This window comes from Lynx canadensis, chromosome D4 (assembly GCF_007474595.2).
Source record: "Lynx canadensis isolate LIC74 chromosome D4, mLynCan4.pri.v2, whole genome shotgun sequence".
Taxonomy (NCBI): Eukaryota; Metazoa; Chordata; class Mammalia; order Carnivora; family Felidae; genus Lynx; species Lynx canadensis.
Genome location: NC_044315.2, coordinates 25,527,743 through 25,555,323, shown reverse-complemented (window position 1 = coordinate 25,555,323; position 27,581 = coordinate 25,527,743). Strand labels below are relative to the sequence as shown.

General features: G+C 43.3%; 1 pseudogene; it reads right to left on the bottom strand.

The window, feature by feature from the left end:
* Positions 1–9,699: 9,699 nt before the first annotated feature.
* LOC115499069 lies at positions 9,700–21,568 on the bottom strand (annotated as a pseudogene).
* Positions 21,569–27,581: the final 6,013 nt, after the last annotated feature.

Genomic DNA, 27,581 nt, shown 5'->3' with positions numbered 1-27,581 from the left:
GGGCACCTGGGTGGCTCAGTCTGTTAAGCGTCCAACTTTGGCTCAGGTCGTGATCTCGCAGTTCTTGGGCTCAAGCCCCACATCCAGGCTCGCTGCTGTCTGCGCAGAGCCCGCTTCGGATCCTGTCTCCCTCTCTTTCTGCCCCTCCCTGCCTTGCGCTCCCTCAAAAATAAATAAAACTTTTTTAAATGTTAAAAAAAAAGAAAGTAAACCAGTATTTTTTTCTTTCAGTCTTTCTTTCCTATTTGAACCAGTTACTGAGTTCCTAAATTTTTCAGTGTATATTCCCATGAAGCCAAACAGTAAAGGTATAGATGGTGAAAAACTGCACCTAATGAGTCATTCTCAGACTTTAAAGCGCTGAGACCCACCTAAGGAGCTCACCGCGTGGCAAACTCCTTGATCCACTTCCCATAACTCTGCTTCAGCACATCTAGGGCAGGGTCCAGGGAATCTGCATTTTCATGACCCCAGGGGATTTCCATGAAGAGGACAGGGAGACCACAACTTGAATTGGCTGAACAATGGCCCCAGGCCTGCAAGTCTTTTTTTTTTTTTTTTTTTTCAACTATTCCTAGTCCATTGGTGAGTTTTGATATAGCTTTGGGCCAAGTCACATCCATCCTGCCCCAATTTCAGTCTGTAAAGTAGGGTTGGTCATATTTGCCACCTACCTCATTATCATCACATGTAGATTCATGAGATAATGCCTGTGAAGTAATTTAAATTCCTCAGTAGAAAGGTGCTATCTTTCAAGTATTATCAAGTATTTATTTCTAGTATTACAGTGACACTTTGTTTTATGGGGACCCACAAAATGTGGTATCATTGGTGTGAAAGTGTGGTAATAAGATGACTGCACTACAGGTTCAATCAAATTACATAGCTTGTCCACTGAAGGGACTGGCTTCTGCCTCAACTTTGACTTAAAAGCTGACTGACATCACGGCCAAGTCTATTTTTCAACTACAGACTGTCTTGACATTCTGTGGTGTATCACTCAGAGTTCAAACCAGAGAAACACAACCGGTTAGAAACTGTATTATCTCTCTATATAAACACAAATATACATATTTGTATATACATATACATTCATCGCTCTCTCCTTATATATATAAATATGTATAGTAATACATGCATGTATGTGTATATTTATATATATAGAGAGAGAGTGATGAGAGGAGAGAGAGAGCAACAGAGAGAGACAGAGACAGAGAGACACAGAGAGAGACAGAGAGAAGAACAAAGAAGAAAGGGATGACAATAACTTTATTAAGCTCCAACTATGTGGCAGGCACTGTACTTTTCACATAACTTATCTCACTGAATCTTCGCCATGTTCTAAGAAATCTATTAAATAGCTTTATGAAGTACTCATAGACATAAACGTTTGAATATAAATAGACACTATAGTCTAGCTAAGTTGACACATAAAACTAAGCCTCACACACAGCTTCGTGGTATTTTTCAGTGATTGGCAGTTAAGTAATTTATTGGGGGTGGAAACAAAGAATCCAAGGAACTTAACAATGGCACTGGTGAAGTAAAAACTTACCCTTGATCATTCTTTTTGTTACTGGGTAGCTTACTATGGAAAATAGGCTAATAATTCAATTTTTAATGGTCTTGGAAAAGGTCTTGTACCTTTTTCTATGTTGTAATATAGACTTTCTTTGTAAGGTCTTTATATTATATAAGAAAAGGCTTCTTAGAGTAAATTTCTACTGTTTTTGCCCTACTTTGACTCCTTCTGGTGCCAGCCCCTAGACTCACCTTTGGAATCATGTCTTCCCCATTCTTGGTCCACCTCCCCCTTCCAGGAGGAGGCCTGGGCCACTCAGACAATTGCACCCTATTTCCCACAGTGAAGGGTTCAGGGATGGGCAGATGCCCCAAACCAGACTGATGAGTCTCAGGGTTGAAGTCTTGCTGGAACCAATAGGTTCTCAAAAAAGAGAGAGAGAGAGAGAGCACAGAGAGAGAGAGAAAGAGAGGAGGGAGAGAGAGAGAGAGAGAGAGAATCATAAGCAGGCTCCACCTCCATACCAAGCACGCAGCCTGACGTGGAGCTTGATCTCAGGACCATGAGAACATGACCTGACCTCAACGGGACTAAGCCACCCAGGAGACCCACAAAAGCTCTCTTTTTGCTGTGATTATAAAGTTGGGAGGAAACAGTCTGGGAATTGTTAGTGACCATCTTGTTACAACAACAGAAGGACTTGCCTCACCAGGGCGCCTGGGTGGCTCAGTCAGCTGAGCATCTGACTTCGGCTCAGATCAATATCTCCCAGTTTATGGGTCTGAGCCCCACGTAGGACCCTGTGCTGACAGCTGGGAGCCTGGAGCCTGCTTCAGATCCCATGTCTCCCTCTCTCTCTGCCCCTTTCCCGCTTGCATTCTGTCTCTCTGTCTCTCTGTTTCTCTTAAAAATAAACATGAAAAAGAAGAAGGAGAAGTCAGAAAAGAGAAGAAGAAGAAGAAGAAGAAGAAGAAGAAGAAGAAAGAAGAAGGAGAAGGAGAAGGAGAAGGAGGAGGAGGAGGAAGAGGAGGAGGAGGACTTGCCTCAGAATGTAGAGGTAGATTAAGAGGTACAGATTCTGAAGCCATTGCTGCAGTAACTGAATACAGCATTCCTGAAGCCACTCAGATTCAGGGTGGCTTAACCAATAATTCCCTCTCTATGCTTAAAACAAATTTGACCTGTAACTTGCCACTACACACTTCTGACTACACTATATCTCATGGTATTCACAAGGAGTTTGCCCTGAAGAGAACTAAACAGAGAAGCATTTCTTTCACTCCTCCCTCGGGCTCACTGTTGGAGCCAGCACTCTGATGTTCCCAGGAGCACAGCATCTCAGATGGCAGCCAGGGCCATCCCAGGTTATAGTGCTGAGCAAAGTGAGGGCACTCCTCTTAAAGGTTGCTGTCACTCCCTCCTGGCATCTTCTTCTTCTTCTTCTTTTTTTAATGTTTATTTATTTATTGGGAGACAGAGTGTGAGTGGGGAGGGGCAGCGAGAATGGCAGACAGAGAATCTGAAGTAGGTCAGCGCAGAGCCCGATGCTGGGCTCGAACTCACGGACCGTGTGATCAAGACCTGAGCCGAAGTCAGACGCTTAACCAACTGAGCCACCCAGGCGCCCCGACTGCTGGCATCTTCTGATGGGCACTCACTGCTGCTTGGGGCTCAAAAGCAGGTAGAGCAACAGCAATGTAGAAGGGGAAGCAAGTCCTATATCTTGGATCAACTTCTGTTTACACCTAGGCCGCCTCCAGCTGCTTGCCGATGGGATCAGAAGGGAGGGAGGCAGGAAGGAAGGGGAGAAGGGGATGAGAATGAACTTTTATTAAGCTCCTACTACGTGTCAGGCACTGTATCAAATACTTTTCATATAACTTATCTCAATGAATCCTCACCATGTTCTACGAAGTTCGATGAAATAGTTCTATGAAGTACTTATTACCATATTCATTTTAATTGATGAGAAAATCGATCCACAGAGATTACCTGACCTGCCCAAGGTCACATGCTTAGATAGCCAGAGGCCGAAATGGAGTTCAGACCTGTCTGATTCCAGCATCTGTGTGTGTGTGTGTGTGTGTGTGTGTGTGTATTCCTTTCTTTGAAAACATTCTTGTAAGGAACTCCAAGATATGAAAGGATGGCCCACCTATTTATCCTCTCCTCAGCACCATGAAAGACTCGGCATCTTCCCCTTGGAAATGTGGGACTCCAGGCGCACATTTTTTTTAATGTTTTATTTATTTTTGAGAGAGACAGAGACAGAGTACAAGCAGGGGAGGGGCAGAGAGAGAGGGAGACATAGAATCGGAAGCAGGCTCCAGGCTCTGAGCTGTCAGTACAGAGCCCGAGGGCGTGGGGCTCGAACTCACGAACTCCGAGATCATGACCTGAGCTGAAGTCGGAGGCTTAACCGACTGAGCCACCCAGGCGCCCCTCCAGAAGCACATTTTGAAAAGCACAGACAGGTATGGTGGAAGAACCTCTAGACTGGTTAGGACTCAGCTCAGACACCAGCTTTTTCCATGATGGGAGAGAGTAAAGAAAATGGAATAAATAAGCTAAAAAAAATTTTTTTTTCTAATTAAAACAAAAAAGGAGCTCCCAAGTCTCTTACAGCTCCAGTACCCTCAGTACTGGTCAAATCACTAAGTTGTACACCTAAAACTAATGTTGCATTGTGGGTCAGCCATAGAACTGGACACAGGAGAGGTACTTACAAATGAATGACTAAATTGATGGTTAACACTGAATCACTAACTTGCCTAATTACAGTAAAGATAAGTGGGAAAGTTTGGATTCCTGCTTTTCTTTTCCTTGCAATAACAAGTTCCCTTCACGCTCCGCACTGAATCGTGTTCTCCGACGCTGGGGACTTAGTGAGGGCTTGCTGGCAGACTGCCTGATAAGATACGGTAGGCACATTATCACCACTTGATCTCTGGTCCTCCTATCAGAAGAAAGGATGTGCAAGGCTTTTAGGATTGCTGGGGAAACAGGATGAGTGGGAGTGGAAGGAAATGTTGAGTAAAAGCAAGGTAAGGATGTACTTTCTTGCAATTCTAATGATGACATCTATTACCCTGTGAAAACAAGGTTCTCCAAAAAGGCACAGCCTGAAGGAATGCAGTCCCTGATATTAGAAGAGGCACGTGACGGGATAGATGGTAGGTATACTTAAGGTGAACATAGCATAACATATAAACTTGTCAAATCACTAAGTTGCACACCTGAAACTAAGTTGCATTGTGGGTAATTCATATTCAAATTTAGAAACAAAAACAAAACAAAAAAACAGCAACAACAAGTTCTCCAATGCCATTCCAATTGACACAACCCTGAGAAAGATGCTTTGGAGGGGCATCTTGGGAGTCCCAACACAAGAACAGGTCTGGAACCAGCATTTGCTGAGTTCCTCACAAGGGCCAGGCCCTATGTACACAGTAGGCTGGTTTCTGGTGCTCTGCATTCACTTAGGCTTATCTCCAGAAGGGCAAGCATCCTGATTTGCAGGGAGACCCCATCCCTGCTCTTAGCCTCTGTGCCTGAGGACTCCACCAGACTGAGGCAAGTGACTTATGTCTGGCCAACAGGAGCAAGCAATTTCCCCAGCCACAGTGATTGGCTGGGAGAAGGCCATGTGACTCAGGCTGAGCCAGTCAGAACTCATCAGAGCTAACTCCCAGGAATCCCAGCTAGTGCTTTCCAGCTAGTATTTGAAGGTGAGGTTGGAGCTGTCTTTCCCTCCTGTGAAACCTGAGAACAAAATCAGTGAAAAGAAGGAAAAAGGAGGAGAACCTGGGTGGCTCAGTCAGTTAAGCGTCCGACTTTGGCTCAGGTCACGATCTTGTGTTCATGGGTCCAAGCCCCACATTGGGCTCCACGCTGACAGCTCAGAACCTGAAGCCCATTTTGGATTCTGTGTCTCCCTCTAACTCTCTGCCCTTCCTCTGCTCTCTCTCTCTCTCAAAACTAAATAAACATTAAAAAAAAAAAAAAGAAGGTAAGAGGAAACTGGAACCGAGGAGTAGAGTAACAGCAATACAAATAAACAAAGAGAATCACTCCATTTGGCTGTGGATCCAATCTAAAGATCACCCTGTGACTTCTCAGTTACAGGAGCAAAGAATTCCCACTAGTTTGCTTAAAAAATTGACTTAAGCTGCGTTTTCAGTCAATGACAACTGAAAGAGTTGCATATGACACAGGCATTTTATACACTGCTTTTACTTGATGTCCCTATCCCAATTATTCCAATTCTACAATAAGTAAACCAAGGCCTAGGAAGGTTAATTTACTTGTCCGAAATTGCAGAGGGTATCAATTCTAATTTTAGAGAATAGGGATAATTCTTACTATCTGTGACTCTTTAAAATCATGTACAAGTTGCTGTCACAAGTACTGAAAAGAAGGATTTGCTGGAAATCTGAGAATGGATAACTTGACACTTTGAGGTTCCTTCAATATCGTGTGTGTGTGTGTGTGTGTGTGTGTGTGTGTTCATTAAATGTCAAAAAGAGATGGTCTGTGTAATGGTTAAGAGCTTGGACTCTGGGATATGTCCCCTGGTTCAAATCTCAGCTCCACCTGTATCAACCATATGACCTTGGACAAATGAATCTTTCTGTGCCTCCGTGTCCTCATTTGAACTTTGGAATGAGGATAATGATAGCATTTGCCTTTGGGGATTATCAGATTAGGTGAGGTAGTATATGAGAAGTACTTAGAAAGTACCCAGCATATAGTCAGTGCTGCTATTGCTATAAACATAATTACACGTGATGTTCCCCATATGTCCCAAATTATAAAAACATGTATTGCTTGTATGCCCTGTTTATGCTGCCCTAAAAGACATAATGGAGCACATATTTACCAATCTCTTCTCCCAAGCACAGTCCTTCAGTAAAGTCTTCACACATCAACAACTGCAAAGCCAGAGTAGTAAAAAGTTGCCCGAGCTAGGGAACCATTTCAACGGGCACCTGGATGTCTCAGTTGGTTAAGCGTCAGACTCTTGATTTTGGCTCAGGCCATGGTATCACGGTTCGTGGGTTCGAGCCCTGTCTTGGGCTCTGCATTGACAGTGTGGAGCCTGCTTGGGATTCTCTCTCTCTCCCTCTCTCTGCCCCTTCCCAACCCGAGTGCTCTTTCTCTCTCTCAAAATAAATAAATAAACTTTAAAAAAAAAAAAAAGAAACCATTTCAAGACTCTCATGGTGTACTGTCATTATTTCAAAGATTAGAAACATTTTTTGCAAGTGCGGTGTCAGCTTCTAAGCAGGAGTTGTTTCAGAGCCAAGTCACAAGAGATACCATCACACTCACGAGGAGGAGGAAGCGACTACATCCTGGCCCAGAGGAGTAGCGATAAGATCCCTCACCATCAGCGGGGATAATTGCAGATCCTTCAGTGTAAATGCCATCTCACAGCATTTTGCAATTTCTCGTTCCCAATATGTTTATGGACTTTAATTACATCCACCTTAAGTTTCTACCCTGGATACACTTAGAGCTGGCGAGTCTAATGGGAAGATCTGCTTGCCTGAAAAGCAAAGTGGGCTTTGTACCAGAGCATTCGTGTTGTCCTTACCATCCTTATTATCTTCACCCGCTACACACTCTTCCTCTGGAGAAAAAGAAATGGAATCAGGCTTCCCAGCATCACCTGGACCCTTCCAGTTCTCTGCTGTAATTAATGCAAGGGATAAGCCCCACCAAATTCTTATCTTCCACAATATGGAACGGAACAATCAGGAACCCAGCTTTCTCTGATCGAAACAGCAAAGGCACCTGGCAAAAGTCAGATGGTGAGAAGTGGAAGCACTTAAAAGGTGGCAGAGTTTTCCACCTCCCCTTTATCACAGTGGGAAGGAGTCAGCTAAGCACAAACTCAGGAGAGAGTGTCTAAGCAGAGCAAGCACCACCATTATTGTTTTGACAGGGTTCTGTGGTCTGGTCTGCTGGCTGCAAAACGGTTGAATCGGTAAGTAGGCTTTGCTTCTCTCCAACTCACACTGTGTAATGTCCACTGGGAATCACTTGGTGCAGGGTTGATCAACTACAATTAGGCTTAGGTGTAAGTGGGATAAAATCCAAATTAACAATAACTTGAATTAGCTAAAAGGACATTTTTTTTCATCTCTAAACCAAAGCAGTCCAGGACTGATAGTGCTCTCCAGGAGGACAAGGGTCCAGGCTCACCCTTTTTACTCCGTCATGGTATACCTCGTGGTCCAAGATGGCTGCTGCATCTGCAACCATTATTTAAATTTCAGTCAACAGGAAGGAAATAATTGACTGATGAATAGGTAAAGATGGTAGAGAAGGTGTAGTATAAAATATACAATGAAATATTACTAAGCCATCAAAAAGAATCAAATCTTGCTATTTGTAATGAGCTAGAATGTATTGTGCTAAGTGAAATAAGTCAATCAGAGAAAGACAAATACCACATGACTTCACTCATATGTGGAATTTAAGAAACAAAACAGATGAACATATGGGAATGGGGCGGGGGGAGAAAAGAGAGGGGGAAAAACCCACAAGAGACTCTTAGTAATAGAAAACAAGCTATTGATGGAGGCAGGTGGGTGGGATATGGGCTACATGGGTGATGGGTACTAAGGAGGGCACTTGTGATGAATCACTGACACTACTCCTGAAACCAACAATGCACTGTATGTTAAATAACTAAAATTTAAATTTTTTAAAAAAGGGAGTAAATGAGCCAGAAGGGACAAAGAACATATGTAAGCATTTTTACAAAATTTCCTGGAACTTGCCCATGACCTCCACCTAATCCTTGTTAACATAGAGTTACCAGATAGCCTAATGAATAGATATCTGGTCTAATGGACCCCACACACAAACTCATGTAATTACAGTCTAGATCTTGGTCCCCAGAGCAGGCAGAGTGGGTAAGCATCATCTCTCATGGAAAGTATTGCCTTAGCCAAACTTCTTGTCTGTGGTGCTAGACGTCTCACACAGAGAGACTGCCAGCTTCTCTAGAGCCTGTATTAAGGTTAGCATTTTCTCTTTCTCTGTCTCTGTCCCCCTCTTTTTTTAAACTATAAAACAGACTTGCTTGCATCTCAACATTTATTTCAGATCATTAAAGAAATTTAATTTGAATGTTTGAATATTTAATTTGAATATTTAAATTGAATTTAATTTGACTAATTTTTTATTATTATTTCTCTAATATTAATATTTAAATATTATTACCATTAAGTTCTTCAAATATAATCCTATCATCTAGAAACCAGATGAAGGGTCCATGATACTGAGATCACAAATCCTTGGTACTGACCTAAGCTTGCCACAGAAAACCTAACTGCTTTGGTTCCCTGTCTCTTTGAATCTGACAACCTGGAAGGGGATGAGGGGCCCAGCACTTTCTATCCTTTTATATTGCTCTTGACTGAAAAATAAAGATCCCAACTGTGTGTGGTTGGGCCTGGTGGGCACTGCAACGTGGAGTGTTCTTCAGCAGATGAGTAATGCTTGAACTGTGGTACAACAATTATAACCAGGTAGCCTGGACTCAGAGCTCTCAGTTCTACTCTTTACAGGGTGTGTGATCTGGGATGAATTACTCTCTGCCTCAGGTGAGTAGGATTCAACATATGTGTCATATACGTCAGGTGGTTTCCGAGATGAAATGATTCCATAGGTATCATTGGTATTTCCATCCAGATACCTGATGGAAAATGATGTGCTTAGTAAGTGTTAACCATTATCATTAGTTTATACATTAGAGGACCTCTGTATGAAAAAGTAAGCTGGACAATATTTTTGCCTTTTTAAGGCTAATTAAAAGAATTCATTCAACAAATATTACTGATAAATTACTATGGTTTATCTCAGTTAAGCACCTTCACCTATAGAGGTAGAAAGGAGAGAGAAGGAGGGAGGAAAGGAGGTAAGTGGGCAAACAGAGCATGTGGCAGATGGCCTGTGAGCGTGTATTTGGGGACCCAAGGCCATCACTGAGAACAAGAAGATAAGTCCCTCCTTGAGTTTTTATGTATTTCCAATCCCTGGGGTGAGGCTGTTCTCTGCGACTAATGGCTGTGTGTGCATCTAGGCAGGGAGCAGGTGTTGATCTACACAGACTAGTTAATAGCCACTAACAGCACTTAAAAATCCGATAAACTGAGAAGGATGTTCTAACCATTCACACCAGAACCAGAATTCTGTGGGGCCCTTCTTATGCAGTAGCACACAACATCATTCCCATCCCCATCATCATCACCACCACCATCACCATCCTCAGTGGCAAGTCTTCCTGCCTAAGAATCAATAACACAAACATTTTCCCAACCAACCCTGTGTGCTAGGCACTTTTCCAGCACTGAAGATAAAAAGGTTAGTGAGATCTGCTCACTAGCCCTAGAAGCCTATGGTATGGAAAGCAAAGCTGTCTGGAACTGACCATAACATCGTGTGATAAGAGCTATGGGAGGAAATTGAATCAAATTCCACAGGAGACTCTGATTAATGGTCTGTTTTCTGCTTGAAGGGGGCCCTTTTTTAACATCAAATATTGTCCAAGAGCAAAGGGATTCACCAAACAAAACATCACTGATGTCACAAAGCAAATGAACACAACTGACTGCAAAGGAACATGCTTCCAAAAAACCTTGTAAAGCTTCAGGTAAAATGGCAGACTGAAGCACTATGTTAGTATATGCCCTTCCCTGGCCAGGCTCCAAACATATAGTGGATAAAATATAACCATTTAAAAAAATTCTAAGCTGAATTCAAAATAAAGATTTGAATACCCTTAGGCACCAGGAAATAAAAAAAAAAGAAAGAAATTAAAAGCTACATAGTTATCTTACAGATGATACCATGGCTGCCCAAAGAAAGGAGTGAATGGTATCAGAGACAATGTAGGAATTTTGAAGGGATAGGATATATGGCTTTGAAACAGACCCTGGAAGCGTTATTTGCTTTGAGAAGGAAGGGTCTAGAAAAACAACAACACTATAATAGGGTCTACTGAATGGCAAGGAAGTACACCTCTTCCATGCCATTGGATGGATAGAACTAAAAACCACATGCCTGTGCCATGTGTGATTTGGAGATCTCAAGTACACCCTTCCCTGCAAGGTGCCATGATGCCAACCCCAGGGAAATGGTCCAAAGCAAGTAAAACCTGTTGGACACCTGATGGAACAAAGCAAAAACCGCTTTATGAGGATACTTCCACATTCCAGGGACCAGGGACACCCTTAGAGGAAAAAATAGCTCCATCTGAAGATGAGCTCCCACCTGAAGATGAACTTTTCAAAAATGAAAATCTATGATAGGAAACTATCCCTTGTCAAGAAGACCCAACAGATGCAACACAAGAATACAGTAGAATACCTGAAAGAGACATTTTTAAAACAACAAAACAATACAAAACGAATTGTCCACGCCAACTTAACATAGCTGAATATGACTGAATGGAGGAAAGCCTTTGCCCAAAGGCCACTCCCCCAACCAGTGTTTGAATATCAACTTTTAGTAGATCATTCTTTTGTATGAGGCATTTTCTTCTTTCAGCTATCCTTTTAAAATATGCATATACTCCTGGGAGAATTAATACAAGTTAGCCTTTCTCAAATTTCAGTGTTTATTGGAATCATCTGTGGAGCTATTTCAACATGAGCCCTACCCAACAAAATTCTGGTTTAAGTGCATTCAGCACGAGACCCACGAATCTATATCTTTAACTAGTGTCTCAGGTGATTTTCGGAAAGGCTCAGGAGGGCAGTACAGTGAGGATGGACTTGAACGGCTGACCAAACAGTCTATTTAAGGGGCAGAGGACAGCATGCTGGGGAACCTTTAGTTAAGAACTTGTATTTCACAGTAGAATAACTTTATTCCTATAGAACTGTACACAGTCCATAAATATTCTTCTACACACACACCTTTTAAAACATATTGACTTTCTACCTGTCATTTAAGATTGATTTTTAGCATACTATTATGGCTATTGGTGGTAGAAATGAAAAGAAAGGAGAAAGAGAAGGAAAGGGATAGTTGCTAGTCAAAAGCTAACAATGAAGCAAAACAAGGAGGAATTATTATCGTTATTATGTCTGTCAAATCCAGCTTGGGGTATCCGAGACATTTACTGCTTGCCAAACACCCATTGGACTCTTTCACATTCCCAGCCCTTCTTGCAGTGGGTATGGCCACGTGGCTAGAGCCTAAGGGCTGTGTGCAACTCTCTGGTCCAGTTCCCCACGCATGGAGGTCAATTGTCTAGGAGGGTCATCTGGCCCCCATCAAGCTTGCACAAGCCATGAACAAACCTCTGTGGGGTTGTTGCTGAAATTGAGGGAAGGGGGTGTTTGCTACCACAGCATAGCCTAACCTGATACGCTAGTCTGTAAGAGATGGAAATAGGTATAATCTTGTTAAAGAAAATGGTCTCCCATGCCTTAGTAGTTACAGATAACAGTTCCTGTCTTGCACCCTCTTTAACTATTTATTTTCCACCACTGCTTCCAACATCTTTAAATTGCTAAAATTGAATAGAGATCCCAATAACCTCCAGGGAACTACTCACTTCAAGAGTTCCATGTTATGTGTGTGTGTGTGTGTGTGTGTGTGTGTGTGTGTGATGTTATTTTTAGGAAACAAAAGATCCAGATATTTCTGATCCATACAAGCACTTACTGTCAAAATACACATCTCACTGACCTCTTTACAGTTAGTTTTCTTTTGCTGTAAAGAGAATAGCAGAACCAAGCAGATGTTCTGGCCACTCTGCAGCTGCTTGATTTACAATGTGACACCAAATTTATGAAATCAGCTGGGGGACCCCATGGCATCCTAAGGTTTCAGGAAAGGAAATTCACAGGTTTGAGTCTACCCAGTTTCCATGTTGTCAAGTACTCTGCAATGGGAAGTTTCTGTGAGGTCCCCAAAGGACAGCCATGAAAGCCGGGGGAGAGCGAAGAATGAACATAAAGCAACATGCTTCCTTCCTTGACAAGACCAATGGGAGGGCCAAGAGGAGGAGGAAGGAGGGAGAAAAATCCCAAGAAGGAAGGAAAGAGACCCCATTTTTCAAACTGATAGTTTCCCCTAGGTTTGCCTCCCAACCCCACCCAGCATGGGAAGGATTCAGGAACCTTTTCCACCACCGCGAGAGAACACCTGCCCTGGGTTTGTGCAGAAGGTTGCACCATCTTTCTGCGTGCTTCCCACTCCTATTGTGCTCACAATAAAAAATGGGGTCTCTGTGGGCTGAAAAGAGGTCTGGTTTGGACATTAGTGAGCTAAAGAGAGCCAAATAAAGTTTGACAACATCAAAGTTGAGAAGTCTGTCCTGAGGCAACACATTTAGTAATTTGCAATGAAGTTTCAGTGCAGGAACTTGCAAAGACACAATCCTCACCACCTATTGTTTTCTGCTTCTAAGTGGAGTGCATGGTAATTGCATTTTAAAAGATCTCTTTGAACTCTCTTGCTTTTAAAAAAATTACAAAATCATTGCCCCGAAGTTTGCCGGCCACCCTCCTGATAAAAACAAAAACAAAACAAAAACTCAAGTGTCCCATAGGCCTTGCAGCATTTGTTGAATAAATGAATGGATACAAGGTCAAGAGGAGAAAGTAACCTGGGGATCAGTGGGAAATGTGATTTTAGACACTTTGGGTTTGAGATGCTAATTGAAGCATCTTACACTAGACTGACAGATTTGACTACTTAAAAATTTTAAATTCTGTATGACAAAGGACACCACAAATAAACCCAAGAAACAAGCAATACGTTGTAGAAAAATATATACAATGTCCTAAAGAAAAGATTATTATCCCAAGTATACAGATTTCCTAAAAAACCTATGAGGCCCATATCTCAATAGTTAAGTGAGCAAACGCTATAAACAGGCAATTTGCAGAGGAAGAATTACAAATGTCAATAAACAGAGTGAAATGTCAATAAAAAGATGATGATGCTTATTAATAATAAAAATGCATATGAACAACCAGATATCATAAGTTTTACCCATTAGCTTGGCAAAAAAAAAAAAAAAAAAAAATATATATATATATATATATATATATATGAGGCACCTGGATGACTCAGTCAGTTAAGCATCTGACTCTTGATTTCGACTCAAGTCAGGATCTCATGGTTCAAGGGATCAAGCCCCATGTGAGGCTCTGGGCTGACAGCACAAAGCCTTCTTGGGGTTCTCTCTCTCCTTCTCTCTGCCCCTCTCTCTCACACTCTTTTTCAAAATAAATAAATAAACACTTTTTAAAAAAATGGGATGATTTCAAATGTTGAAGATTCTATAAAAGAAAGAAGCATTTTCATTCAATGTGGAAGAAATATAAATTTTAAAGCCTGTTGGGCGTAGGGAGAAACAATTTGGCAAGAGCCATCACAATTTTTAATGTGCCTGACACATACAGCACTTTCATTGCTACCAACCTATCCTGGAGAAAAATACACACTTGCCCAAAGAGCAGGACTAAGCCATTCGTGGCTGTTGCGTCTGTCATAGTGCACACTGGAACCAATTCAAACATCCATCAATAAGGGAGTGATTATGTAGATTATAGAACAGCCTTATAAAGAAAATGTTTTACTGCTATTTAAAAAGGAATGTAGTAGATTTTTATATGCTGATATGGGAAGATCTCCAAATCGAAAAGCAAGTCAATTGGTAAAATACAGAACATGTGAGCTCATTAAATTCCGTGGAAAAGGGATTGGAAAGATATCCGCCAAAGTGTTAACATTAGTTTCCTTTGGGATGGGCGATGGTTATGGGAAAGGTACAGGGGTTACTCTTACATTTTACTTCAACCATTTCCATGTATGCTTTACTACAAGGAATTTTAGGAGACAGGAAATTGATGGAGTATGAGGCAGGAGAATCCATTTGCTTTTATTACTTCGAAAGGCAAGAATAGTGCAGTGGTTAAGATCATGGGCTCTTGAATCATATTTCCCAGTTTCAAATCCTGCCCACCCTGTTCTACTAAATACTGTGTGACCTTGAGACAAGTTTCTTAGTACCCTGGACCTCTACGTGCTCATTTTTAAAGTAGGATTGGTAGACTTCCACCTGTAAGTGATAGCATACAGTATTTACCTTTCTCTATCTGATTTATCTCAAAAATACTGTATGCTGTCACTTACAGGTGGAATCTAAAAAAGCCAAACTCATAAAAACAGAGTAGAATGGTGGTTACCAGGGGCAGATGGTGGGGGGAATTGGGGATATGTTGTTCAAGACTACAGACTTGCGACTGGTAAATAAATGAGTCCTGGAGATCTAAGGCAAAGCATAGTGATTACAGACAACAGCATTGTATTATAAACTTCAAAGTTGCTAAGAGACTAGATCTTAATTATTCCCAACACACACAAAACAATGATAACTGTATGATATGATGGAGGTGTTAGCTAACACTACGGTGGGCATGATGCTGCAATGTCTAAGTGCAAGAAATCAACACATGTGCACCTTAAACTTACACAATGTTATGTATCAATTCTATCATGCGCGCGCGCGCGCGCGCGCACACACACACACACACACACACACATTTTAAAAATAAATAAGTGGGCTGGTGGTATTCCATACATATTAGTGTTATGATTAATATTGCTTTGGGTGTTAGCAATTTAGGTTATATTTCCCTCTCTCAGAGTCCAATCACAATAATTTGTTTGGAAATAAATAATATTTACATAATAAAATAGTGCTGATTTTGGTCATTGTTAATACTCAGAAGAACATATGGTCGATGCATGGAATAATTAATCCTATCTATAGAACAGAAAACAAATGTTATTAATACTGACACTAGAAAAGTAACAGTTGTTAAAGTTATAAAAATAACTAAAGGAAGAATGAAAAGAACAACTAATATAAAAATGCTAAAGACGACTTACACTCGTTAATGGACGCAGATTTAGCTGAAGCATTTCGTAGTGGAGAATACTAGACCCTATCTGAAGTCAGTAAGTCAATAAAAGTGAGTAAGTCAGATATATGCAGCTTATCTGAAATATGGAGCTGGACATCAAAAGCACTATAAAATAAATACTTCAAATAATTTTCCTCAAGGAGAAGCATAAGGAGACTTTTATTCAGCAATTGATGTCTTCTCATACAATTTGAGTTTTGTAATATAATGCACGTTTTCATGATACTCAAAAAATAGGACACTCTTGCCATGGCGGAGGCATGGTGTGTGTGTGTGTGTTGATTGCATGAAATTCACTAGATGGAGAGTTATGCCCCAAAACGTGATAGCAGTTACTATCACTGGGGAAGGGATGTGGGTAGCTGAGGGACAGCATTAAGGTGAGTACCTTTCAGTAAATCCGTTTTGGGTCTTTTAAATTTTATGCCATGTTCATGCCTACTCCCAAAAATAATACTTTTGCAAAGCCTCTGCCTTTCACAACATGGCTCTGTCCATAAAGGTAGAGCCCTAAACTTCCAGATGAAAGTATTACCCAGGCTGGTCCCACTCTCCAGTTCCTATGTCCATACTCCCTGTTACTCCTCTGTCAACCCCACCAGAATTCTCACCCACAATCACCTCCAGAATTACAGGTGCACCCCTTTATAGAGGGCTACAAATTCACATTTTGACTGTCCATTTTTGCAAAATGTTACCAAGCAATAAAAATGACTCCCCTCCTCCCATGTTTTGGCCATTCCACAACTGTGCATTAGAGAAGAATGCAAAGCAATGTAGGTGCCTGGTGACAGGGTGAGAAGGAAGGATGCCCCGGGCTGGTGGCTGAACCACAACAGGGAGCGGAGTCATCTGGATAATTGCCCACCTTTGTTGGACATGTGTCTGTAGAAAGGAAGATTGGTCATGTGCAACCTAACGTGTTCAAGAACTATCATAATTTCAAAGTAATGATGAACATAAACAGTATTTCAAGAGAACTGAAACAACTGTAATAATACACGAAAGTATCATTGATTTCTTTTGCTGGCAAAGCCCCGGGGTCATAGGTACAGCTAATATTAGTAGGGTTCGTTGCCAACATTCATAACTGAACAAAATGTTGTATTTCAGTTCGAGGTTAGTGAAAATAAATATGTAAGTGTTCCTATCCAAGATCATGGATGCCTTGAATTTCATCTGTGGACCTGAGACAAAGACCCTGTTCTAGATCCAAGTATACCCAGAATTATAAATCCTATTTAAGGAGGACTAGTTGATCTGCAGCCAGGCTTGAAGCCTTAGACACATTTTGAGAACTGTTTCAGACAGAAGCCACATGTCAGACTAGGGAGGATTCCATACTGACTCAAAGTCAAATATATTAAAATTCAAAGGAAGAAACTAGGCTTTTAAATAGATTACCTGGGATGTATAGCATATGTCATGGTTTTGAGCAATTAGAATTGTTCTCATTCACTTTATCTCCCCAGGCTAATGAGAGATGATTACAGAAACCACAGGTTAGAGATATTTTGAGCTTTTGAGAAACTTGACTCCTTTAGCTGTGAATGGCCTGCTTTATGCTACATGCACAAAGATGTTAGTTAAGGTGCCAATCTGTATCAGTTTTAAAATATGGCCTCCAGTTTTGTGTGTGTGTCTTTCTTTTTACCTTCTTCGCATCAAGGGGTGGCGATCTATCTCCCCTCCCTTTGAATTAAGATTGCCTTATGACTGTTTGGCCCATAGCATACTATAGAAGTGAGGCTACATGACCTCCAAAGTTAAGTTATAAAATATTATGGAGCTCCCGCCTTGCTTGCTAAAAATACTTGCTTTTGGAGGTCCAAGCCACCATGTAAGAAGTCTGCCCTGAGGCTGCCATGCTGCAAGGAAGCCCAAAAAACATGAGGAAGCCAGGTGTAGCTCCCCCTTGACTGTCCCAAATAGCCCAAATACTCACTTCCTGTGAGTGAAGGAAACTTCAGATGATTCCACCCTCCAGCCATTTAAGTAGGACCCAAGATGTTCAAGCCCTCCCAGTTGAGTCTCCAGTCACTGAGGAGCAGAGCCAAGTCATTTTTGCCTTGCTTGCCCAAATTCCTGATCCACAGAATCAATGAGTGAAACAAAAGGATTGGGTGTTGTCATACCATGAAGCCTTGAAGTAGTCTGTTACATGACAAAAATTAACAAATTAAAAAAAAAAAAAGGTCCAGTATTTAACTAGGAGGAAGCCGATGGAGTCAATATGCAGACATAGTGAGCAAACACCAGTACAAATTCATCAGAGCTTCCCAACCAGACCCTTTATATACATTAAATTGTTGTTCTAAACCAATGTATTGGCTATAAGGTCAGAGGTCAAAAATCCAATTGCCATAAGGGCTTCTGATCAATGTGAAATCTGACCCTTCTCTACCTTCTTTTCCCTATCCACCACTTGCATACAGAAGACTCGAAGGCTCAGATGGCTATGCCCATGAGATAGGAGGAACCTGAGTCCCTGAATGATTCATTGTGTGAAGGAGAGTTATCCACTCCCTGAGACACCCGCACTGGATTGTTACATGGGTAACATGATATACTTCTATAGATTATCGAGTCACTGGAATGTCAGAGTTTACTTGTTACAGCATCTCATGTAACCCTAACTGATACAGGAACTCACTCTTGACCTCAGTGTCGGAAGAGTAATAAGCAGGGGTAAAGACTACGGAGAATATAAAAACATCAGTCCCAACTCAACTCCAGCCAATTTTTGTCATGTGGAAATGTGGAACCAGTTGCCAGATGTTCCAATTTATTTGAGAGATGCCAGACACCCTTATTTTTATATGGAGTCTTAAGTTTAGTGGTTTACTCCCTTAAAAAAAAAAATCAGTGAAGCCAAACAAAACTCACCTTCAAGCCCATTCTGCCACATTGCACCTCTCTGGGCTGTATACCAAGATTGGTGGGATCCCTTTATAATGACGGTGTTAGCTCAAGGGGCTAACCGCTATCAAAAATCAGCTGTATCGTACCAGACGTTTATTCCATCTGTTACTTCTTCATCAGAGCTGTCATCTCAGAACTGCTCATATCCTCCTCAAAAGACTTCCACTTCAAAAGCCTTAAGTTCTTCTTTTTTAGCTCAGCATTCAAAGCCCCCACAGTCTGGCCCTCATCTAACCTCCTGCAGTATCTTTTTCCAGCTTCATCAGACTCAGCCCTCCTGTGTATCTTCTAAACCCTCTGCTCCACTCATGCTGCCCCTACAGAACACGTTCATCTCATGGTTCAAGGTTCAGCTGATGGACAGCACAGGGTGAGAAACCAAACAGATCTGTGCTCGGATTCTGTGACACTTGCCGAGTGACCTTAGTTAACTCACCTAAACTTCTCCAAGCTGCACACCATAGGGGCTGGAAATGCCAGAAACCCCAGCCATCTACTCAGCTAGTTCAGGGGTCAGCAAACTCTTTCTGTAATGGACAAGAGAGTAAATATTTCAGCTTTGCAGAACATTTGGTCTCTGTACAGTGACCTCTGCCACTGTAGCGTGAAATAGCCGTAGTCAATACATAAACAATTGGACGTGGCTGTATTCTAACAACACTTTTATTTATGGACATTGAAATTGGAATTGTGTTTAATTTTCATGTCATAAAATGTTATTTTGCTTTTGATTTTTTCTTTTTTTTTTTTTTTAATTTATTCTTGGGAGAGAGCAAGCAGGGGAGGGGCAGAGAGAGGCGGACAGAAGGTCTCAAGTGGACTCTACGCTGACAGGCTGACAGCAGTGAGCCCAATGTGGGGTTCGAACTCACGAACCGCTACCTGATGACCTGAGCTGAAGTCAGAGGCTCAACTGACTGGGCCACCCAGGTGCCCCACTTTTGATGTTTTGTTTCAACGATTCAAAAATATAAAAACCATTCCATATAAAAATTAAAAAAAATAAATAAATATAAATAAATAAAATAAATAAATATAAATAAATAAAAACCAATAAATATAAAAATATAAAAACCATTCTTAGCTTGTGGGCTGAACATGAGTAGGTGGCTGGCCAGATTTGCCAATCCCTGAACTAGTTCACAGCCATGTGACTAATCCTGGCCGATGGAATCTGTGGCAAAGTTTTCCAGAGTGGTTTCCGGGAAACGTGTCCTCTTCATTTGTCCTCCCATATCAGGGGAAACAAGAGGAAACACTCCTCTTCTTGGGCTGGACATTGCCTTATCTCCACCCAATGCCATCCTGGGCCATTTGAAGCAAGGCGGGTGTCTCATAAGGATACTGAAAGAGGAGTGACAAATAGAAAGACCCTAGATGATACCATTAAGCTGCCAAAGCAACCCTGAAACCAGCTGACTCCAGAATTTATTTCATTAGAAACAGAATTTTTCTCATTGTTTCGCTGGGTGTTTTGCAGCGGTATACCAAGTCAGGTGGGCAGCATGCCAAGTAGGGGGTACCAAGTGGAGGGGCAATCTACGTGGGTGTGGGCAGTAAGGGGGTGTGTGGTCTGCAGGGAATTTAAAAACAGTAATAAAACCAACTAGAAGTGCATCTGCTTTTTATCACCACTGCACACCAGCAATTCTAAACCATGCCAGTGATAAAATACCCCCATCCAGGTCCTCTGCTCCCAGCACTCCCCAGTCTTATTCCCCAACTAATACTTTGTGCCTTGCCCTCAAGAGGCTCCTAATGAATATGCATGTCCCAGCACCCAGTATAAATGTTTACTGACGTGCTGAAGAGCCCATGATCCACACACATGCACACGAGGACATATATGAACCCGTGAAATAGTGAGTCATGTTATAATTGCATTCTCCCGGCTCTGGAAAATGAAGAGTATTTAGGTTTCTGCCACTTGACATTTCTTAAACCCACAGTGGAATCATGAGGCCTCTACCCTATTGTGACCTCGTATAGCTTTACAATGGTTTCTCAAGGCCTGTTTGTGTTTACCAGGACGGCCCTGGAAAAGGGTGCATTTGAATCAAATGCAAAAGAATCGAAATCAACTTAAAGCAATGTATTTGAATTTACTCAGGAAACGCAGTGTCCCCAAATAAGACAAATAGCCCAACCGAGGAAAATGTAGCCGAAGTACCCAGGAGTTAGAACCCTGTGAAGTGGCATATGGGCGGCAGAAAGCAGGCACAGGTCCGATGTAGCATGCCTCACTCCCCCTGGCTCTGCTCTGGGATCCCCAGTCATGTAATCGGGACTACAAGGTAGCAGGTTCTATAAAAAATGTGTGCCCGTGATTTAAACATCAAGCTTTAATTGTTACCAAGATCCTCTCCCAGCTGTATTTTCCCTGCATTGTCAAATCACACATGCATTCATACGTACCCATTCATACACACACGTACATAAGCACAAAAACACATGTGTTGGAAAAAAAAAACAAAACACCCATGTGTGTACAGACAGGCACACGAATGCATAGGAGCAGGGCAGAGCTATGGATCTCCTCTTCTCCTTCCACCAGAAAGTAGGCTGTCTTTCCCTGTGAGCTGGGGGCCTGCTGGGCCTTCAGCACACACGAGGCCACCATTTAGCTGATGGTCTGGCAGAAGTGGCACTTCCTGGGCTGGGGTGACAGCTTTGCATCCCCTGCATGGCAGTCTCCGACCTCCAGGGTTGTAGCACCTGTTTCCCTTTGCTCTGCTCTTCCCTGCGCGCCTCTCATTCCCAAGGCAGAACGCCCTACCAAGGTTGGGGACTGGGATAGACTCCAGGCCCTTAGCCGACTTCTTAAAGCCTCTTTCAGGCTCCAGAAGCCCCCCATGTGCAGCTCGCTCTGGTGCACAGAAACATCCACTGGGGGGGTCAAGCACGACCCTGGCAGTGGCGGTCACAGACAGGAAGTCGATCCCCGTGCGCACGCTGAACCACTGTAGGTGGCGGCACCGAGCATCTGTAAGCAGCTGTGGCCCCTCTGCCACCTGGCGGCCACCTCTCGTGCCAAGGCGCTACCACCTGCAAACTGTTGGTTTGACGCAGAGCCCACAGTAGTCGGCTGAGCCCGCGGCCCTGGGCCTCTAGTTGGGCAGCTGCGGGCCCCAGAGAAGGCCAGAGGCAAAAGGGCCAACACCATCGTCTCCTATTCTCAGTCACAGTTGGCACCACATATAATAACCAGGAGACAGACTTGAGACCGTGCATGTGGTTACCTGGTTCTGTAAGATTAAAAGAACCAAAAAGAGTTTTGTGTGTCCCCACCTGTCAGAAGTAGGTGAGGGCCCGTTAGCCCATTGGTAGCAACCTGCCACTACCCCGAAAGCCCTGCCCTGGGCTGCCTTGCGTCCTGCCTGCTCCAGACACGGGCTCCAGCAGAGGCCCTGCGGGTTGGGCGGGTGTCTGGGTTGATTGGCTCCCTTCCACAGCCCCTTCTCCCTGCACATGGAGTCTATTCATGAGCATTTCCAGGAATCAGAGCAAACAGTTCTCACTTTGGAGAGAGGTTGGGTTAATGCTAAGCTCGAAATCTCTGGGGCTCCATCAGGGATAGCCAGGCAGGCAGAGATGTGTGGCACCCCTCACCCTAAGGCCTGACATTGGAGAGAAAGATGTAGATGTCAGCCAGCAAAGCATGTCCCAGACTGGAGCAGCGTCCACACCAGGGAAAGGGATCAAGGAGATGAAAGAGTGGCTGGTCCGTTAAGCCTGGGTGGCTCAGTCAGTTAAGTGTCTCACGTCGGCTCAGGTCATGACCTCATGGTTCGTGGGTTCAAGCCCCGGGTCCAGCTCTGTGCTGACAGCTCAGAGCCTGGAGCCTGCTGTGTCTCCCTCTGTCTCTGCCCCTCCACTTGTGCTCTCTGTCTCTCTCTCTCTCTCTCAAAATAAATATAAATAAACATTAAAAAAAAATGATGAGGGATTAAATAGGGAAAGTCAAGACAGAGGTGATGATGGGAAAGGAGAACAGGACGTTTTCATGGCAATATCTTAAAGCCAGCCTAGGACTGAACTAGAACCATCTACCTCTAATTAGCTTTCCCTCTCTCACTCGCTCTTCTCTGCTCTCCCTAGGAGCACATTCAAAAAGTTGCTATATTTTCCTGTTACTTCATGAACTAAAATTAAAAATAGGTTCAAGAATGGTTTATTATTAACTGAGCCAAAACATCTGCACCTCAAGCCAAGGTCTACAACAAACAGTCTGATGCTATCCTGCCTTGCAGGAGTGCTGTTCCGCCTAAAAGTGTAGAGACATACACCAAAAATAATAAAGAAAGAAAATAAACAAAATAAAATTCAGTGACACAAACTCCAGTTCAAATCTGTTCCCTTTTGCTTCCAGAAGAGCAATAAGGATTGTTGTCATCTGAAATTGGCTTAATGTTTTCTATTTGTCTAAGCCTCGCGGCTTTCCTGAAATGTGTAAGCCTTTCATGTTTAACAAGTATGGATAAAACATGGTTGAAACCCAAGAGCAAAGTAGTTTTAAATGGAGATAATGGATGTTAAGTTCCTGATAATGGATGTAGCTTCGCTGGACCCTCTCAGGAAAAAGAGACTCGGAAGCTTGAGTGAGGACAAGCCAGTGAGATAGGCTGGCTTTTGTGCTCAGGGCACAGTGGATGCTTCCAAACAAATTCAAGATCATCTTTACCAATAGTTTTATATTTAGAAAAAAAAAAAAAAAAAAAAGCAAAACATGGAATTTGGCGTCCGTCTATGAAAAACATGGTTGAAAACACATATTTGTATTTTCTCCTATGCTTTGCCCTTATAAACTCAATTTCATCTACCCCATCAACATGATTAGTGCTTTTCTTGGGTGACAGCAGCACCATTAAGAACTAGAATGCCTCCATTTACCTATCAGCAGTCATGAAAAAAATGCTCTACATCTCAACCAGGAGAAACTCACCTGACTAGTAAACCAAGATTGTCTTATCCAGGCCAGGCAAAACCGGGCCAGCAGAATTCCCCACAAAATGCTTTGCTATTAAGACTTAGCTAGGGGGCGCCTGGGTGGCGCAGTCGGTTAAGCGTCCGACTTCAGCCAGGTCACGATCTCGCGGTCCGTGAGTTCGAGCCCCGCGTCGGGCTCTGGGCTGATGGCTCAGAGCCTGGAGCCTGTTTCCGATTCTGTGTCTCCCTCTCTCTCTGCCCCTCCCCCGTTCATGCTCTGTCTCTCTCTGTCCCAAAAATAAATAAACATTGAAAAAAAAAAAATTGAAAAAAAAAAAGACTTAGCTAGGACCGGGGCACCTGGGTGGCGCAGTCGGTTAAGCGTACGACTTCAGCCAGGTCACGATCTCATGGTCTGTGAGTTCGAGCCCCGCGTCAGGCTCTGGGCTGATGGCTCGGAGCCTGGAGCCTGTTTCGGATTCTGTGTCTCCCTCTTTCTCTGCCCCTCCCCCGTTCATGCTCTGTCTCTGTCTGTCCCAAAAATAAATAAAAACGTTGAAAAAAAAATTAAAAAAAAAAAAAAAAGACTTAGCTAGGACCTAGTGAGCCTGCAGGAAAGCTTACTGTCTCCAATAGAATCGGCAAGGCCACCAGAAAAACAGGAAAGGGAAGAATGTAGAGCTACAGGCATCAAAAGTAGAAGAATTAAAGATTTCGATTTAAAAATTTAGTGCTCATCTTGATAGCATGTAATGAGAACGGTACTTCATCTCTGGTCTTCCTCCCAAAACTCACAACCCCACGCTGACTATGAGAAAAACATCGGACAAATCCAAATTCAGGAAAATTCTACAAGACACCTGACCAGTACTCCTCAGTGTCATCAAGATCATGAATAACAAAGGAAGTCCAAGAAACTGATACAAGCCAGAGGGGCCCAAGGAGATATGACAGGTAAATATAATGTGGTGTGCTGGATGGGATCCTGGAATGGAAAAAGGACATTGGGGGGAAACTCATGAACTCTGAGTAGAGTGTGGAGTCCAGTTCATATTAAAGTACCTATCGATGTTGTTTCCTTAGTTATGCCAATGTACCACAGCAGTGTGAGCTGTCGACAGCAGAGGAGTCTGGCTGAGGGCTGTGTGGAAACTCTGTACTATCTTTGCAGATTTTCTATAAATCTAACACTTTTCTAAAAAATAAAAGTCGATTTTTTAAAAATATTAGTGGTCATAACAGATAAGGAAGTGAGTTTAGTTAAAAACAAGGACTACCAAAACACCCCGACGTATTTGTGATTTTCCTCTTAACGGAATTATTACTATTAAAGCCTGCTACGTACCTAGTGTAGCACTAGGACACGGGAGAGAAGATTCATTTCTCTAGACAAAGCCCAGTTGACTGAGAAGTGTGGTGTTCAACAGTTGACCCCATTTCCACATCTGTGGGGTGCCTGGCTGTCTGGACCACGCAGTCATGGCCAAGTCAAACCATCCATTCTCTTGGGAGAGGCTCACCACTGTCCTAGCTCAGTGTCCAGGAGAAAATCAAGAACTAAGGCTTGGTGTCATACACATGAGTCATTCATTCTTTATTCCACCCTCTCATTTGTTTGCTTAATTTCACTCATAAAACATTCAAAAACATTCACCTGGGGCACCTGGGTGGCTCAGTCGGTTAAGCGTCCGACCTCAGCTCAGGTCACGATCTCGCAGTCCATGAGTTCGAGCCCCGCGTCGGGCTCTGGGCTGATGGCTCCCAGCCTGGAGCCTGCTTCCGATTCTGTGTGTGTCTCTCTCTCTCTGCCCCTCCCCCGTTCATGCTCTGTCTCTGTCTCAAAAATAAATAAACGTTAAAAAAAATTAATAAACAAAACAAAACAAAAACATTCACCTAAGTGGCCACTAGCTGCTTGTGCCAGACCCTAATCCCTGCACCACAGGGCTGATAATTGGTTAAAACCCTGTGCTTGGAGTCTGGTTTGGCCGCCCGGTCGCTTTGCAACCGTGGGCAAACTGCGTGGACTTTCCTTACGTCACTTCTGTGCGTTAATGCATGTGATGTGTTGAGCACACCCATTGTCAGCTCTCATTCTTTGTCAACACTAAAAGCTCTGGGTGCTCGGGTAGGAGAATGAATGGAAGGCAATGGAAACAGATCGTTTTTCTGCCGCCTGGAAGCTGGGTAGCCTTAGGACATACGGAAACACGCTGGGACTCAGTTTCTTTGTCTGAAAAGTAGGTGAAATATGTCCCACCTTAGGCTTTCAAGGGAATTAAAAGAAATAAGACATGTGACACACTCACCAAGGTGCCTGGCAGGTGACAGACTCTCAACCACTGAGGGCTATTGTTCCTTAAATACGATAGCAAACGTGACAGTCACAGAACTAGATGCAAAGGCTCCGAGAAGAGCCTGGCCAAATACAATTAGAAGATAGTTACAACAAAACAGTACCTGAGGGGGCAGTTTTGGTTCCTCACAAGATGGAGATGACAGGTTTTGCTCAGGAACACAAATCCACACAGCTCAGCGTGAGTCCCCTTTCCCAGGCTGCCTGAAGTTACCCAAACTCCTTTCCTGGCGTTCACATGGTCTCAACTCCTTCACCTGACAACAGAGGCCCAGCCCCATCTGCCCCAAATGCCCTCCCCAACCAATTGTGTCTCTCCTCACCAGTCAGACCAGACTGTCTGTTCCCACTTTCCGACTCCTGTGTGTCCTCTGTGCCCACGTCCAGCCCACAATCCACCTCGTGTGTGGGGCTGGTTTAACCACCACCTTTTAAAGGGCTTTTTTTCCTGGTACTTCCCATTAAAATCAATTCTTCCTTGCTCTCCATTAATATCCCACAATCTTTTCTCTGCTCTTCTCTCCTTTTTTTAATGTTTATTATTTTTTGAGAGAGAGAGAGACAGAGAGAGAGAGAGCGCGCAAGTGGGAGAGGAGAGGGGCAGAAAGAGAGGGGGACAGAGTATTCAAAGAGGGCTCCGTGCTGACAGCAGTAAGCCCGACGTGGGGCTTGAACTCCTGAATGTGAGACCATGATCTGAGCCAAAGTCAGACACTGAGCCACTTGGGTGCCCCGCTGCTCTTCTCTTGAAATTTTTTTTAACATTTATTTATGAGACACAGAGAGAGAACACAAGCAGAAGAGGGGCAGAGAGAGAGGGAGACACAGAATCCAAAGCAGGCTCCAGGCTCTGAGCTGTCAACACAGAGCCCAATGCGGGGCTCGAACTTACAAACTGAGAGATTATGACCTGAACTGAAGCCAGATGCTCAACCGACTGAGCCACCCAGGCACCCCTACCTCTGCTCTTCTCTTGAGGCACTTACCACTCTCCGTCATCTTGGAGAGATATTTATTTCACCCTGCACCAAGTTAGAAGCTGCTTGTGGGCAGGCTCCATTTCCTACCTCACCTCTTTACTATCCAAAGCTCCAGCGTGGCCTTTCCACACAGTCTCTAAGGATTTGCTGAACGTAGAAAGACTACCCAGGACAGCTAGCTGGCACACACCGAAACTGTAAAATCTGGTGTGACCACTCAGTAAATTCTAAATAGCAGCCCTATAAGGAAAGCAGTAATAAAGATGAATTTTGTGGCAATCATTTGGTTCCGTTGCCCCGCCTTCCCGGCCCCACAGCCTCTCTACGGGAAGCAAGGCTGAGCTGTGAAGTCAGAAGCACTTCACCCAGCTCTGAACCCAGTCTGGTGGCTCCTGGACCTGGTGGGAGCCACCTGCTCTAGTGCCCACTCCACGACCTGAATAAATCAAGCCTGGGATTAACTCATACTTTGAGGACAACCGGCACTCATTTCTGTTGCCCTGCTTCGACTGTGCTTGCGACAAAGAGAATTGCAGAATAAAGTATAGCCCTCGGCGTCACTGTGACATAATAAGAAATATAAATATTGGTCTCTGCCCCCAGATCAAATACGTATACTGATCCTGACACCGAGCTCCCCAAACCCTTGTAATGTCCTGAGTGAGAGGGGTGCTAGGAGCATCTTTTGTCCTAATATTTGGTCTTTGACCCCCGTTTCTGACTCAGAGTTCCTAAAACCCTTGTGATAGCCTGGGTGATAGGACCGTCTTTTGTTCCAACGAGGAGACTCTGGGGGCTCCTGGACGGGGTTGGAGGAGGGCCGGTCACCAGAAAGACCAAATATGATTGGTAGCTTGGAACTTCAAGCCCTGCCCCATCCTTCTGGGAGCTGAGAGGGGCTGGAGAATGAGGTG